This window comes from Ostrinia nubilalis, chromosome 1 (genome assembly GCF_963855985.1).
Source record: "Ostrinia nubilalis chromosome 1, ilOstNubi1.1, whole genome shotgun sequence".
Lineage (NCBI taxonomy): Eukaryota > Metazoa > Arthropoda > Insecta > Lepidoptera > Crambidae > Ostrinia > Ostrinia nubilalis.
In genome coordinates, this window is record NC_087088.1 from 1,199,531 (window position 1) to 1,213,927 (window position 14,397).

Genomic DNA, 14,397 nt, shown 5'->3' on the forward strand with positions numbered 1-14,397 from the left:
CAATTACCATACCTAGAGTCTTACCACCACATTATCCAAGAGTAACTACTCGATATTTAATTTAAACTGAATTTTTTATACTTAATTTCTACGAAGGCACCAATTTTCTTGCTTTCGAAGGAAAACAGAGTGTGCCTTCTGCAACCACCTAAACTGTGGTAATCTAGAGGTTAGAGTTGCCATGACAAAAGAGAAAGACCCTGTGAACATCCCGGACCGGTCATTGTGAGGCTAATTAAAGCGTTTATCATTACGTCAATGTAGAAAGCTAATAGAAAACACTAATGAGTCGAAAACGCCGTGTGAGTAAGGGTGCCTCAATGACGTGTACTACGGAGGCTCTAAATTGATAATTTGCATGTCGCTGTACAAGTTCAGGAATGAATTATTTTAAAACAATAGGTACTTAGTGAACAAGAAGTGTTGGCAGATGATTGTCTCTGAAATAACATGCTGTGAAATGAAAACACATTAGCGCTACTGTTTAAGTTTCCTACTTACGAACGCATGAAGCGCTACTTTGCAGATAATTTATTTATCTACTGGAACGGTGATTGAGAGTTTCGTATAAATACGACTCGTTCGTTCGTTTTAGCCAAATGATGTCCACAGCTGGATAAAAGCCTCCCCCAAGGATTTCCACAACGGCTGGTCTTGCGCTGCTCGTATCCAGGCTCTTCCCGCGACCTTCACCAGATCGTCGGTCCACCTTGTGGGAGGCCTGCCCACGCTACGTCTTTATTTATTTATTTATTTATTTATTAAGGTACAGCAACAGATTGCAAATCATTATCTACGCCATGGTTAAAAAATAATGTGTAATCATTACATTTTTGAAACATAATTAGGTACCACAAATGTTTGCATGGCCTCTTGAGTAAACTACATTGGTAACTTAACCAATTTAATGGACTTCGTTTAAAAAAAAAAAGTAGGGCATAATAGTTACAGAGTTTTACATAACAATGCTTTTGGAACTTGCCGTCACCCCATTAATAATGGTTTTGTAAACAATTCGAATGCAAACATGCCAAAAAACAATACTATCTAGCAACTGTGGGAAAGACAGCGTGTTTCATTCACGAAATTGCTAATTAATCTTTTTTTAATTGCCGTAAGGACCTCAAACCGCTACAATGGATCGGTCGTTATTCGTATGTACACAGCTTAACGAGAACAGTCAGTACATAGATACTCGTCATATGAGCTAAAAGCTGTATATGGGGTTTTTACTGTTTGTGTGCTGTGCTCTACAATTAGTGCTGGTTTAATATTGTTAGATAAATAAAACAAAATTTCAGCCTGAGTAACTACAGTTAGTTCGCCATTAGGAATTTTTCATTGGTTACACTGCAACTGTAGTTCTGTACTGTAGTTCATAGATATGTTGCAGTGATCTGGTATAATTAGCCTGTTAATTGGTTTAACCAATCGACTTGGCTAGTTCTTCAATGAACGCCTTGACATTCAATTAGCTGGTTAATTTTACGATAAGGCTGGAACCGATATACAACAGTTATGGCTGTTTAGTTTGGGCCATACCCTGGCTCAATGGCGCGGGCGCCTGCACCGCCGCCGTAATGATATCGCGTGCGCGCCTTACGCAAGGTGCGCACGGCCCAAGCACAAGCGACTGGCGGGCACGTGGAATCACCAATTACAGGATTTACAGATTTTCCTAATTTCAGGACAGTAATTATGAAAAAAAGACTACGAATTTAAGAGTTTCAATCAATAGGTTCTGATTCTTGATCTTGACATTGTAGATTGGAGTGAAACTGAACGCTCTACATTGCTCCAAATGTCAACAATTGACGTATTTTAATTAAAGTAAAATGTATGAAGTTAGAGCTTACAGAGTTAGGCCGTGTAGAATTAGAAACTTGGATAGTGCGAGTCTTATGGTCTCGTCTTGGCAACATTTTATGTGAACGTGTTATTAGAAGGACCAAATGGAAGTTAGTCTAAGTTCCTAAGAACTTACGTTGTCACCACTCGATGCGATGCGTATCACTATAAAAGCTTCAAAATTCAATTTTTTCAAATTCAAACATTTATTTACATAGAATAGGTATTATACATATGAGGTCTTTTAATATAATTTACACAGTGCTTACTATTCTGCTTACATTTTTAGCATGCAAAATGGTCATGAAAAAAGTCATTGATGTTATAGATACAGCAGTCTTCTCAAAAGAAACCCACAGTTCCAAAACAGCCAAAGCTCATACCTCGGGCCGCAGCCCAGCCTAAACTCTCCCACGGTTCCCGGGAAGGTGACCAGCCAGCTGACCGCTGTCCAAACCGCTCCCCACCTGCCAAGGATGACGCCCAATGCAAATTGAGCCTATTGTTTCATTTAATAGCAGTTTGAGATTGATTCGGTTTCGTGTTACAAATTAAACGTAGGTACTTGTAGTTGTAAAACCTTGGAATCATTTTCCATAATATGTTTTTGAGGCTCGTATCATTATCAATTACTTACCTACTTAGAATAATTTAGCTTACTTTATAAATTACCTATCTAATTTCAGGAAATAACCAAAATATCATAATTCTTTTGTTTCTAATATTTAAATATGTAGTTCTCACTTAATTTTCGTCTCTATAAAGCGACAATCATTTCGCAACCGATGTTATAATGGAAGAAGACTATTATTAGCATTGAGGGCGAAGTCCACAGCTTTTAGTTACCAAAAAGCTAGCTAAAATTTCGCCGGTTAAAATCAATTACGGATTACAGTTAGCTTTAACTGGCGGCGCGCAGGACAATCTCGGCAATTACCGCGGTTTCGTCACCGACTGCGCCCGCGCACTCTGACTCATCGGACTGTTCGCAGCAGTTCCTTTGAAGGAAATTAAATACATCTTCTAAAATTATTGTTAATCACAATAGTTTTAGATTCGCTTGGTCAATGGATCTAATATTTTTTTACTATGGCCGTTGGTTATTTTATTACTCTGACTTGGCAGCATCAGTTCCGTCGGTTTAAAAGTTCTTGGATTACTGTTGTTGCATAGAAACGTAAATATGTCGTAGAAATTTAAAAATCTCTCTTATACAAGTATTGTATCTCACGATGTGTAGGTACCACTGATATGTATGAAGCGTAGTTAATTCATAAACTTCCTCTCTTGAGTCATTGTTATGATCTTACTAAGTTCTTTCTTAAGTAAATACTTTTAATCGGCAGACCAATCATCGAACAATCCATCGAATGATTCGGTTCTGCCGAGTCAACATGGTATCTACTCGTAAATGAGCTTTCTTCAATTCATAATTGATAGCGGATTTATCTATGTTTTGTAAATGAAGATCATTTATGTTGTCCCGAATTGGTGGTAGGGCAAGCTATATTTAGCACAAGAGATATTTGATGAAAATACGTAGATGTTTGATGAAAATATCTATGGATATCCATAAATTTGAAATTCTAAGACGTTCCTAAACTTGCGTGCTCGGGCTCGCGGAAGACGGTCACAGTCTGCGCCTACGCAGCCCGCGAAGCGTATCGGGCGCGATCAATTAGGGCATTCAGCTGCTGATTAGGGCATTGTCGGCTCCAGGACACTGACCTCTCATCTCACTGTAAGGCCTTTAATTATTTGTATGATCAGATAAATCTATTGATAAAGGTAATTAATTATACCAAAGATGCTAGATTGTACGCTTGTTCAATGTTTCTAAGGGTTGAATTGTAGGTATCTATGAATGTGTTCTAACGTGATGTAAAAGCCCAAACATCTTACCTACTTCATCATTTCATCCATAGGACGTCCACTGCTGAACATAGGTCTCCCCCAATGACTTCCACATCGCGGCATCGCACGGTTGGTAGCGGCATGCATCCAGCGCCTTCCTGCTACCTTTATCAGGTCGTCGGTCACATACTTGATGTCTTTTGAATTGTTGGATTAAGTCGTAGATTTTTTTAATGATTTTATGAGTTCGATCTATGACCCCTTTTTTCCCTGTGACCCGTGAAAGCCATAAGTACCCAGCAGCGTGCATTGTTGCCTGAAGGTTTTGTCAATTGTTTACCATTTCATTTACACAATTCAAAAATTTCATAATGAATGAGCTTCATTTACAGTTCTTACGTTTTAATTGAAGCAATACCTTTGTCCAGCTGTCCATGTCCATTACAACACTCGGGTAGGGCAGATTGTTGCGCACTTGTCCGTCCACTTTTATTTCCCTATCCTAATAACTTTCACCCAATCACATCGATGCGTGATTGGCACTCGCACGGGCACTCTTGCGCAACTCACAGCGACATCTGGTGTCAAATCTCTAAGCTATTCGACCTTTGAACCCACGATTAGAGATGATAAAGCAAGGATTTGTACTTTGTTAAACTTTCTTTGGTATTGTGTAATATGGATGGCGCATCATGGTGATAATCGGTTTGTGAGATTTTATCGAAAATTATTAGAAAGAAATTATATTTTATTATTGAAATTATATTATATTTTATTTTATTATTTATACAATACCTTTTCAATACTGAAAGTTGTATCTGTGTTTCCCACGAAGTTATCTTTAACTTGATACCAGTATTTATTTTGTCATATTACTTACTGTTTGATCATATAAATGTTTCATCTAATTCCTATGGTGGTTTCTCTATATTACGAAGGTTCTAACTGCTGTAATTGTTGGGCGGCTATCAATGTGCATCTAATGGTCCCCGCGAGCGTCCGTCCATCGGGCAGGTGGTCTTGTTTACGCCGCGCTTTCCAGTGAGCGGTGCTTTGTCAAGCTTTTAACTTTCGTCGTTAACTTCAGAAACTGGAAATCATAGTAACAAGATGTTCGCAAAGAAATAAGTTACTAGCTTTAATATGAGTATTTAATCTTTATAGTTATCAGTTTCCTTAGTTTCGGAAATTAATAATGCTGGCTCTTTACTTGCAAAGAGGTCAAGCATTGCTTTCCAACGAGGAAATGCAGCCAGAATCTGCTTCGCGGAGACTGAAAAATGATTTTCATTCCATATTTCACACAGTTTAGGACTTATTATTGGCTCGTCTAAGTTCCCACCTATATCAAAAGGTTTCTCAATAATGTTACCAGATATTTAAAATAATATAACGAATTATGATATTCTTATACTATTCTCATATTTCTTAGCTCTATCTTTTTAACCTTAAGCTTCAAAAGAACTTTCTTTCTATAAACAATAAACCCTTTATCCAATACCTTTTGTGCAGGTCCATCCAATTATGATATTCTTATACTATTCTCATATTTCTTAGCTCTATCTTTTAAACCTTAAGCTTCAAAAGAGCTTTCTTTCTACAAACAATAAACCCTTTATCCAATACCTTTTGTGCGGGTCCATCCAATTCAAACATCAGGCTCCAGTGAAAGTAATTTGCAAGTCCGCCGACTGCGCCGGCGCATTCGGCATTCCTTTGTGGCCGAGCCTCTTAACAACGTTGCGACATGTTGCCGGCTGTTACTCAATCTTCGTATCAGAAACATGTTGATGCGCCCGCTTTGTTTTGGTCTGCGCCGGAAATAGGTAGTAAAGTATACCCAATTTGTGTTTTGGATTCAATAAAATATATATATACCATGACAAGACGTGTCAATGCTTTGTCCCAGATAAATATTTAACAATAAAAGTTATTTAGCCGTTTTGCTCCATAAAGTTGCTATTTTCGCCTGTCCGAAGTTCAGTGCATTGTTCACAAATAAAGACAAGGCGTGCCCGTGTGTCTGTGGTGTAATTTGTAAATATGTCAAGAACAGCTGAGATATATTTTGATTGCTGCTAAGGACGCCATACCAGCTGGTGGACGACAACTTCAATCTTCGGCCGTTGCTAGGCGCCTACCATTGTTCGTCCAATGGGATGATCGGTTGCCTAGCAACGGTGCTATTTTTGCGAGTACGCGCATGACGTGCTGGACATTTGCTGACACCTTTTTTGATTAGGTACTTTTATGTCATAATATGTTATTTTATTTATAAGTATAATTTATATGAATAATTCTTGTGATAATTATATCAGGTGCGAGTTATGCCCCCAACCGCGGTTCTTTAAAGGGCAGAGAGGCGTTAGAATCCATACAAGTAGATGCCATCAAAGCGTTGCAGTTCAATCCTCAGTTTCCCAGCCATGTCCCGTCCAAAGTCAGCCCCTTTCACCGCCTGCCTCCGACCCATTCTGGTTACAATTAACAAAATTAAAACGCAATACCCCTATCTTAAAAAGAATTCCCAGAGGTGCTCGTATTTGTGTTGCTCAAAAATTAACATCAGAGATAAAATCCGCAATTAATTTGAACTCTACACAAGCGTGGGAACGTTTACTTATTTTTCCTTTTAGAATTCTTCACGTAGATTCATCAACCAATAGCTCCCGTTCCATTTCACTTACATCACTTATTAAAAACAACTGTAATTCGGACCAATTTAATCTTAGGCCAAATTATCATAGTGTCAATTATAAAGTCAGGTCCCAATTCCATCATATAGAAACAAAGGTTAGCGATGGGGATATTAAAGGTGCTGCCCGTCTTCTGTTTTCCAGCGATGCCCTGGCGCCAGACAATCAAGAAACACTTGACGCTCTCCTTGAAAAGCATTCTCGCCCCGCGGCTAACCTTAGTTTTCCAGATCCACCAGTGCATAATTCAAACATGAACTTGCAGGCAACTTCTACTGATGTCCTCCAAGCTATTAATGGCTTCCGGAGTGGTACAGCTGCTGGGCTGGATGGCCTCTCGGCTCAACACATCAAGGACTTGTTAAATGCCCCTGGTGAGGCTAGTGTTGCGCTTCTTGGAGCTTTAACTTCTCTAGTTAACGTCATGCTGGCTGGTCAGGTTCCACACACTATTACTGAAATTATGTATGGAGCAAATCTTTGCGCCCTAAAAAAAAAAGACGGTGGCATAAGGCCAATTGCAGTGGGCACGACCTATCGTCGGCTCACTGCCAAAATCTGCTGCAAAGCAGTTTCGGGTACCCTCAGCAATCTCTTCCAGCCTACACAACTCGGCTTTGGAGTTGCTGGGGGTTGCGAAGCAGCAATACATGCCGTCCGCTCCTTTTTAAATTTTCGGCCAACAGATATCATATTAAAAGTTGACGTAAAAAACGCCTTCAATTCGGTCGATAGGGGCGTTTTGTTGACCCAAATCCAAAAGGACCTTGCCTTCTCTGTACAGTTTTTTGTGGCAGTGCTATAGTGCTCCGACAAAACTCATGTACGGAGAAAACCTACTTTCGTCCTCTGTTGGGTGTCAACAAGGTGACCCCCTCGGCCCCGCCATTTTCAGCCTGGCCATTCAGCCCATCATAAATAAATTACAGTCTTCACTTAACGTTTGGTACCTAGACGATGGAACCCTTGGTGGTGACCCCAATACAGTTTTAAAAGACCTATCTGATTTAATTGAAAATTTTAAAATGTGTGGTTTGGATCTAAATTTTGCAAAATGTGAACTTTTTATTCCCCAAAATTGTGATAAGCGTGATGAAATTATTCAAAATTTTAATCTTTTGGCACCCAATATCAAAATTGTTAACCAATCTTCACTCCGCCTTCTCGGCTCCCCTGTAACCATTGAATCTTTTTCGGATTTTATTGATGAACAAATTTCAAAATTTAACACTGTTTCTAATAAATTATTCCAAATTAACAGCCATATTGCATACACCATCATCCGGTTCTGTCTCTTCGTACCAAAATTTACATATTATTTGCGCTCATCACCGTTCTGGAATCATCCTGTTTTGACATCAAAATTAGACGCTATAATCCGCCACACCCTTTCTCAAATTTTAAATATTAAGCTGGAAGACAGAGCCTGGACTCAGGCTTCCTTGCCTATTCGGCATGGGGGCCTGGGAATAAGACAAATTTCTAATGTAGCGCTTCCAGCTTATTTATCATCGTGCCATAAAACTTTTGACCTAATCAGCAAAATTCTCAGTAAATCACATATGCATAATGCTGTACATCTTCCATTTTTGATAGAGGCCATTAGTACTTGGAGGACATTATCATCATCTGATCCTCCCCAAAACCCTTCAGCCCAACGGTTGTGGGACGAGCCTGTCTGCAGAGTAGTGCGGGATAATTTACTTCAAACGTCTACCAACTCTGCAGACCGCGCTCGTCTCCTAGCCGTGGCTGAATGGGAATCAGGCCTTTGGCTGAAATCCCTACCCTCTCCTGCCCTTGGCACTCTGATAGACAACATTTCGTTCAGAGTGGCCATTAGTCTCCGCTTGGGGGCTCCTTGCTCTGTTCCTCATCGCTGCTCTTGTGGGAAGGATGTTGATCAACTTGCTCACCACGGTCTTTCCTGTAACAGAAGTGCTGGCCGAATCCCTCGTCACGCTGGTTTGAACGACGTCATTCGCCGGGCGCTTGTCAGCGCTCGTATTCCGGCCATCCTTGAACCGAGCGGCCTGTCTCGAAGCGATGGGAAGCGTCCGGATGGAATGACGCTTGTTCCCTGGGAGATGGGGAGGCCTTTAGTGTGGGACGCCACTTGCGTTGACACTTTAGCGCCCTCCCATCTTCCTACTACCGGCGTCAAGGTGGGTTCGGCTGCTGCTTCTGCAGAGGACCTCAAGCGGCGCAAATATGTAAATCTCAATGAGACTTACATATTTGAGCCGTTTGGAGTTGAAACTCTGGGCCCGTGGGGACCAAGCGCCCACAAACTGTTTCGTAAGATATCTCAGCGCTTAGTTGAGACATCTTACGATACAAAGGCTGGCCTTTACCTTGGCCAACGCATCAGCCTTGCCATCCAGCGTGGCAATGTGGCCAGCCTTTTGGGCACCTTCCCCCAAGGTAGCGATTTAGATGAAATTTTTTTATTTATAAAGCTTGTATATACATAACTAGCTTTCCGCCCGCGGCTTCGCCCGCGTGGAATTTTGTCTGTCACAGAAAAACTTTATCGCGCGCGTCCCTGTTTCAAAAACCGGGATAAAAACTATCCTATGTTCTTTCCCGGGACTCAAACTATCTCTATGCCAAATTTCATCAAAATCGGTTGCGAGGTTTAAGCGGGAAAGCGTAACAGACAGACAGACAGACAGACAGACAGACAGACAGACAGACAGACAGACAGACAGAGTTACTTTCGCATTTATAATATTAGTTGGGATTTTAATTTAAAAAAAAAAAAAAAAAAAAAAAAATGCAATTAGAGATAAATTTTTTTATGTACTTACTGAATGATATAAATCAATGAAATGAAGAGCTGTTCAGACATTCATCGTCATCATCATCATCTCAGCCATAGGACGTCCACTGCTGAACAGGCCTCCCCCAATGCTTTCCACGTTGATCGATTGGTAGCGGCCTGCGTCCAGCGCTTCCCTGCTACCTTTACGATGTCGTCGGTCCACCTCGTAGGTGATTCAGACATTAAGAATTTAAAAAACTTTAAGAATTCGACTTATAAATTGACTGTAGGTACCTGTCTATTTATTAAGTGTATTTTGAATCACACCGGTTTCAAGCAAATTGGACAGTCCGTTAATAATTAAAGATTACTTCTCTTCTCTTCACAAGCTAGGTTCATAACAATAATCTCTACAAATAGGGGCAGTGTCAAAGTGTTGTTATCTGGCCATCAGATCGCTCGTAATATAAATCAACATTCTTTGCGCGCGTCGTCGCAGCATCTGCATCCAGAACTATAATAAAGGCGGTGCGAGCGTGAGTGGTCAAGGCAACGAGGGTTCTGTAAGGGTTACAACTTGTCTCGACATCAAATAGGAAAGCTTGAGGTAAAAGTTATGGTCCAAATGTAGGGGCAGCAAATTTTTCACAAGACCGTTAACTTAAAGCATTAATCTCCTGTAAGTTTGACATAATGTACGAAGGTTTCATTTGAAACCGTAAAAGTTCAACAGTCAGAAAAAGAATGAAGCTTTAATACATAACTATTAACTTATTCGTATATAAATCAATACTCGATATCCCGGTAAAAGAACTAAAATTTATTGGTCGCTACTATTGAACTAGCCGTTTCTTTTTGCTAGAGATCAATGTGAATTCATAGCATAGAACATCAAAAGGAGTTTTAAATGACGATGAATATAATTAGGGTCCCAACTGCCCACACCAGCAACCAACCCTGCAAATGCGAGCGGGATGATAAACATATTATTGCCCCGGAATGCGGGTCTATACCGGCGCGGGCGCAGCGTAAAAACGCTCGTTTAACACGCATTACGCGCAATCGCTGAGGGTTATCCTGAATGAAATCTAATTGTCCTTCTCTTAATGTCACTAGACGATATTATTTTTATACTTTTTACTGGAATTTTAAACGAACGCGAAGACTCTTTCAACAATATCTTTGACAATATTATTGTTTGAAGTTCTTGTTGTAGAAAAGTGTTACTAGTAATAGACATGTAGAAATATAAAACGAACTTTAAAACTACCATCTTCTTGTTATTTTTATAGTTATTATATTTTAAACGGCCTTTGAATATCAATCGAAAGTGAAACTGTGAAAAGGTTAAAGCTTTTAAACAACAGTTTTATGATTGTTGTTGTAAAACTAGAGATAAAAATGTTTATTTAACTCTTCTTCTTTTTACAGGTTGGTGTACCAATTGCTGAAAGATCTTGTAAGTGTTCTATGTAGTTTAAACTAGTCATAAATCTTAATCATGTAAGATATTTGTAGATGATAAAATCACTTGATTTGCATGCCATAACTGTATTGCTTTATGTAAAATACATCGCGCATGCTTCGCGTTTTTTCTCAAGCGATTTCGAAAAAGCACATAATCTATGTCAATAACTAAATGGTCCGGCCGCGTATGATTGCTACCAGCTCGCGTATGGATCGTTTTTGCGCGCGACACACTGGCACACATCGCGGCATTAACGATTGCATATAGTTTGTATAATGCCATCGAAGTATCGCACCGACTATGCTCATTATAGGCTTTACAATGAGTGGAGGGAGTTAGTTTTATATCGAGTTACGGTACTTTCCGATTGCATACTAATATGACTAAATAGCTACGCCTTGTTTCACGTAAAACGCTATGTGTGATCATAATCATAATATCTTTATTGCTTCATGTGGTACAAACAAGGTTTTAAAAATAAAACAGTCCCAGAACATGAGCCCTGTGAGGGCATTGCAACATACATAATATTAATTAATAGGCCAGTAGAATTAAACACAAAAATGAATTAAATCTAAATTGTTTCAATAAATGTAAGTACAAATCTAATTAATTCTTGAGATCATACAATTCCTTCAAAGAGTAGAAATCTATCTATCTGATATCTTCAACATAGTAGCCAATTCGAAGAATTAGTGACAGAAGGTTCTTATCTCGGTTATTAGTCGATAATTATGTCTTTCAAGCCAATTATTACACACAGAGTATCTTTAAGATAACTATATTACGGTCTAACAATTTGTAGTATTCGCCGGCTGGTTGCTTACATTGTAGCTAGGAGGCCTCGCTTCCAGTAAGCGCCTGAAAAACTCCAGACGGCGGGCAGACGGGAAGGCGCCTATTAGCGTGCGTGGGCCCAGCCGTCGATATTTGCACGCTAAACTTAACGATTTAACTGGTTTTAACCGTAGACACCTCAATTTTAATAATCTATGAAATAAATTGTAGTAATTTTAGCAAATAAACCGAAAAAATTAAGGTATTTTTGCAAGCAGGCTTTTAAAAAGCACCATTATGGGTCAAATATAAGAAACAAACATACAGAGAACTTTGGAATTTGAATATTAGGTAGGTAAAAATAGCGTTTTTTAAAACTAATTAGGAGCTGACGTATAAAAGACATCAACGCACTTTTACCTACTTATATGAAATTGGTTCGCTTCGTTTATAGTTGAAACGATCAGATAAGTGTGATCCTTGATATAGTTTCATATTTTTTCATTTTAAATGCCGTATCTTTTAAATACATTGCATTACCGTAGGTAGGCGTAGGTAGGCAAGGAGAACCAAAGTAACCGACATAGCTCGCAGAATTGCTAAAATCAAGTGGCAGTGGGCGGGGCACATAGCTCGTAGAGACGATGGCCGTTGGGGCAGGAAAGTTCTCGAGTGGCGGCCGCGGGCTGGAAGACGTAGCGTGGGCAGGCCTCCTACTAGGTGGACCGACGATCTGGTAAAGGTCGCGGGAAGAGCCTGGATGCGGGCAGCGCAGGACCGTTCATTGTGGTAACGAGGTAGGCATTTACTACAGTCAGTAAAGACAATTTAAATATTTATCGCTAATGACTCGTCGTTAGAAGTCTTTGAGTGCGGCTACAAAAGCGCCATAGACAAGAGTTATTATCATTATTTTGTTCTAGATTACTGTTTTTTGCTTTCCTAAGAAATTGCTGAGAATCAATAGTATAAAGTACAGCGTTGGCTAAAGATCAGATCAATGGAGTGATTTGTGGTTTCCTTTCTGCAGTTTAGAAGTTGCGTTTGCGCCGAAGCCACAGTAAAAGTAGACACAAAGTATGCCGTTTTATATTAAGAGCAAATATGGTTTCGCTAGTAAGCTGCTTTGACTCTAGATTTGATTCATGTACGAGTAAATAAATAAATATCTTTGGACATTTTACACTGCGCCTCTAGTCCCAAACTAAGCAAAGCTTGTACTATGGGTACTACACAACGGATATAAAAATAATTAAATACAATTCATCATTTCAATTTCTGCCCGGCCGGGAACCGAACCTGGGACCTCACGGTATAGTAATCCGTTCTCTGAACCACTACACCAAACGGACGACGGCCGAGTAGGTTCGTTACATGCATAAGTAAAAGGAACTTTAAGATATTAATGGAATAACAACACCTGATAACATAAGGCTTTTAAATAACACCATGTGTTTAAATAAAGATGATAGAGACATAATATGACATATTTTTTCTAGCTAAAAAACTTTTTTAAAATATAAACAGTGTGGTTTTTAAAACTAACTACTTTTGTGAACCCAGATTGTTACTTCATTTGAAGTTCTTCATTTAAAGTGGTTTATTAAGTCAACGTATGACTTCCCTGATAAGGTTAGGAATTACCTAAGCTACATAAGACTTATCTTACTGATTTAGATATTTATACTGCGTCGTCGGAGTGTTGCGCTCGCGCACGAAGGCTACCAAGGATATGTCGAAATGGACGCTAACGGTCCGCGGATAAACTTGTACGTGTAAGGCTTCTGTAGTCATAGAATGCTGGACTTAACGTACTTGTCAGAAACTGGCTTAAGCTACCAAGATATAGGCTTTAAGTTAACCATAAACTGTTTCTACGGTAAGGTACTATGTTTCCTTATTGAGAATATGTTAAGAATGAAAATATGCATGTTCTTTAATACAAGACTTTAATGTTGTAATAGCATTTCTTCTTATATAATCGAAAATGTCTCAGAATTCTCACTTTGATTACAGGTAGGGTTTGAATTAAAACTTACACTGAACGATCATGTTTCATTCTAATACATAATAATATTATCATCTAATACATACAATCATTAGTAAGTATACATTAAAAACATTGTAGGTTCTTATTTTAACTTGAAATCAATAACTGCTTTAGATCAAACTAGTATCTACGTCATTTCGATTTGCCACGCGACTCCTTCTGAGCCGAAGACTTTTGTCAACGTGTAAAAAAGTTATTCTTCATTTGAGCCAGGGTAATTTCATCAATGTAGGGTACTAAATGGGTACATTTGTAGACAAGACTGTACTCAATAGTACTGTACTAAACTAGTCTGTTGAGCCACGGTTCTTTCATCAATGTATAGGGTACCAAATGAGTACATTTGAAGACCAGACTGTACTAAATAGTACTGTACTAAACTAACTAGTCTGTCGAGCCACGGTTCTTTCATCAATTTATAGGGTACCTAGTGGGTACATTTATAGACTAGACTGTACTCAATAGTACTTACTGTACTAAACTAAATAGTCTGTCGAGCCACGGTTCTTTCATCAATGTATAGGGTACCAAATGGGTACATTTGTGGACCAAACTGTACTCAATAGTACTTTACTAAACTAGTCTGTAGGCTGCGGTGGCGCACTAGGTGGCGGGATGTGCGCTAGATGTCGTCACGTACGCAGCCGGCGCGGGCGCTCCCACGGCTGGAATCCCTCCATTATTGTCACCAATATGTGGTTAGTGCATCTCTACGAGATTACACAGGCGTAGATCAACTGGGGTATGAGAGAACCTTATTGAAATACCTTACTCTGGTGACTGGATAGGGTTTTAAAGTTTTGCGTTCTATTTCAACTAAAATAGAAAAGGCACGCGTCATTTATGAATGAGTCACATTATGTACTCATGGCTTGACATTTTGGATGCTTTTCGGAGCTGCAAGTCTGCTTGTGACCACGGCTGCAGCATAGCAGCCGAA

At 39.4% G+C, this 14,397-nt stretch overlaps 1 long non-coding RNA gene across 1 annotated transcript in view; it reads left to right on the forward strand.

Annotated features, from left to right (window-relative positions):
* The window catches only part of LOC135074758 (uncharacterized), a 120,243-nt gene that overhangs the window by 20,333 nt on the left and 85,513 nt on the right, over window positions 1-14,397 (forward strand). The window contains exon 2 of the long non-coding RNA XR_010257892.1: window positions 10,594-10,621. This is a non-coding gene — a long non-coding RNA (uncharacterized LOC135074758). The remainder of the gene's footprint in view (window positions 1-10,593; window positions 10,622-14,397) is intronic.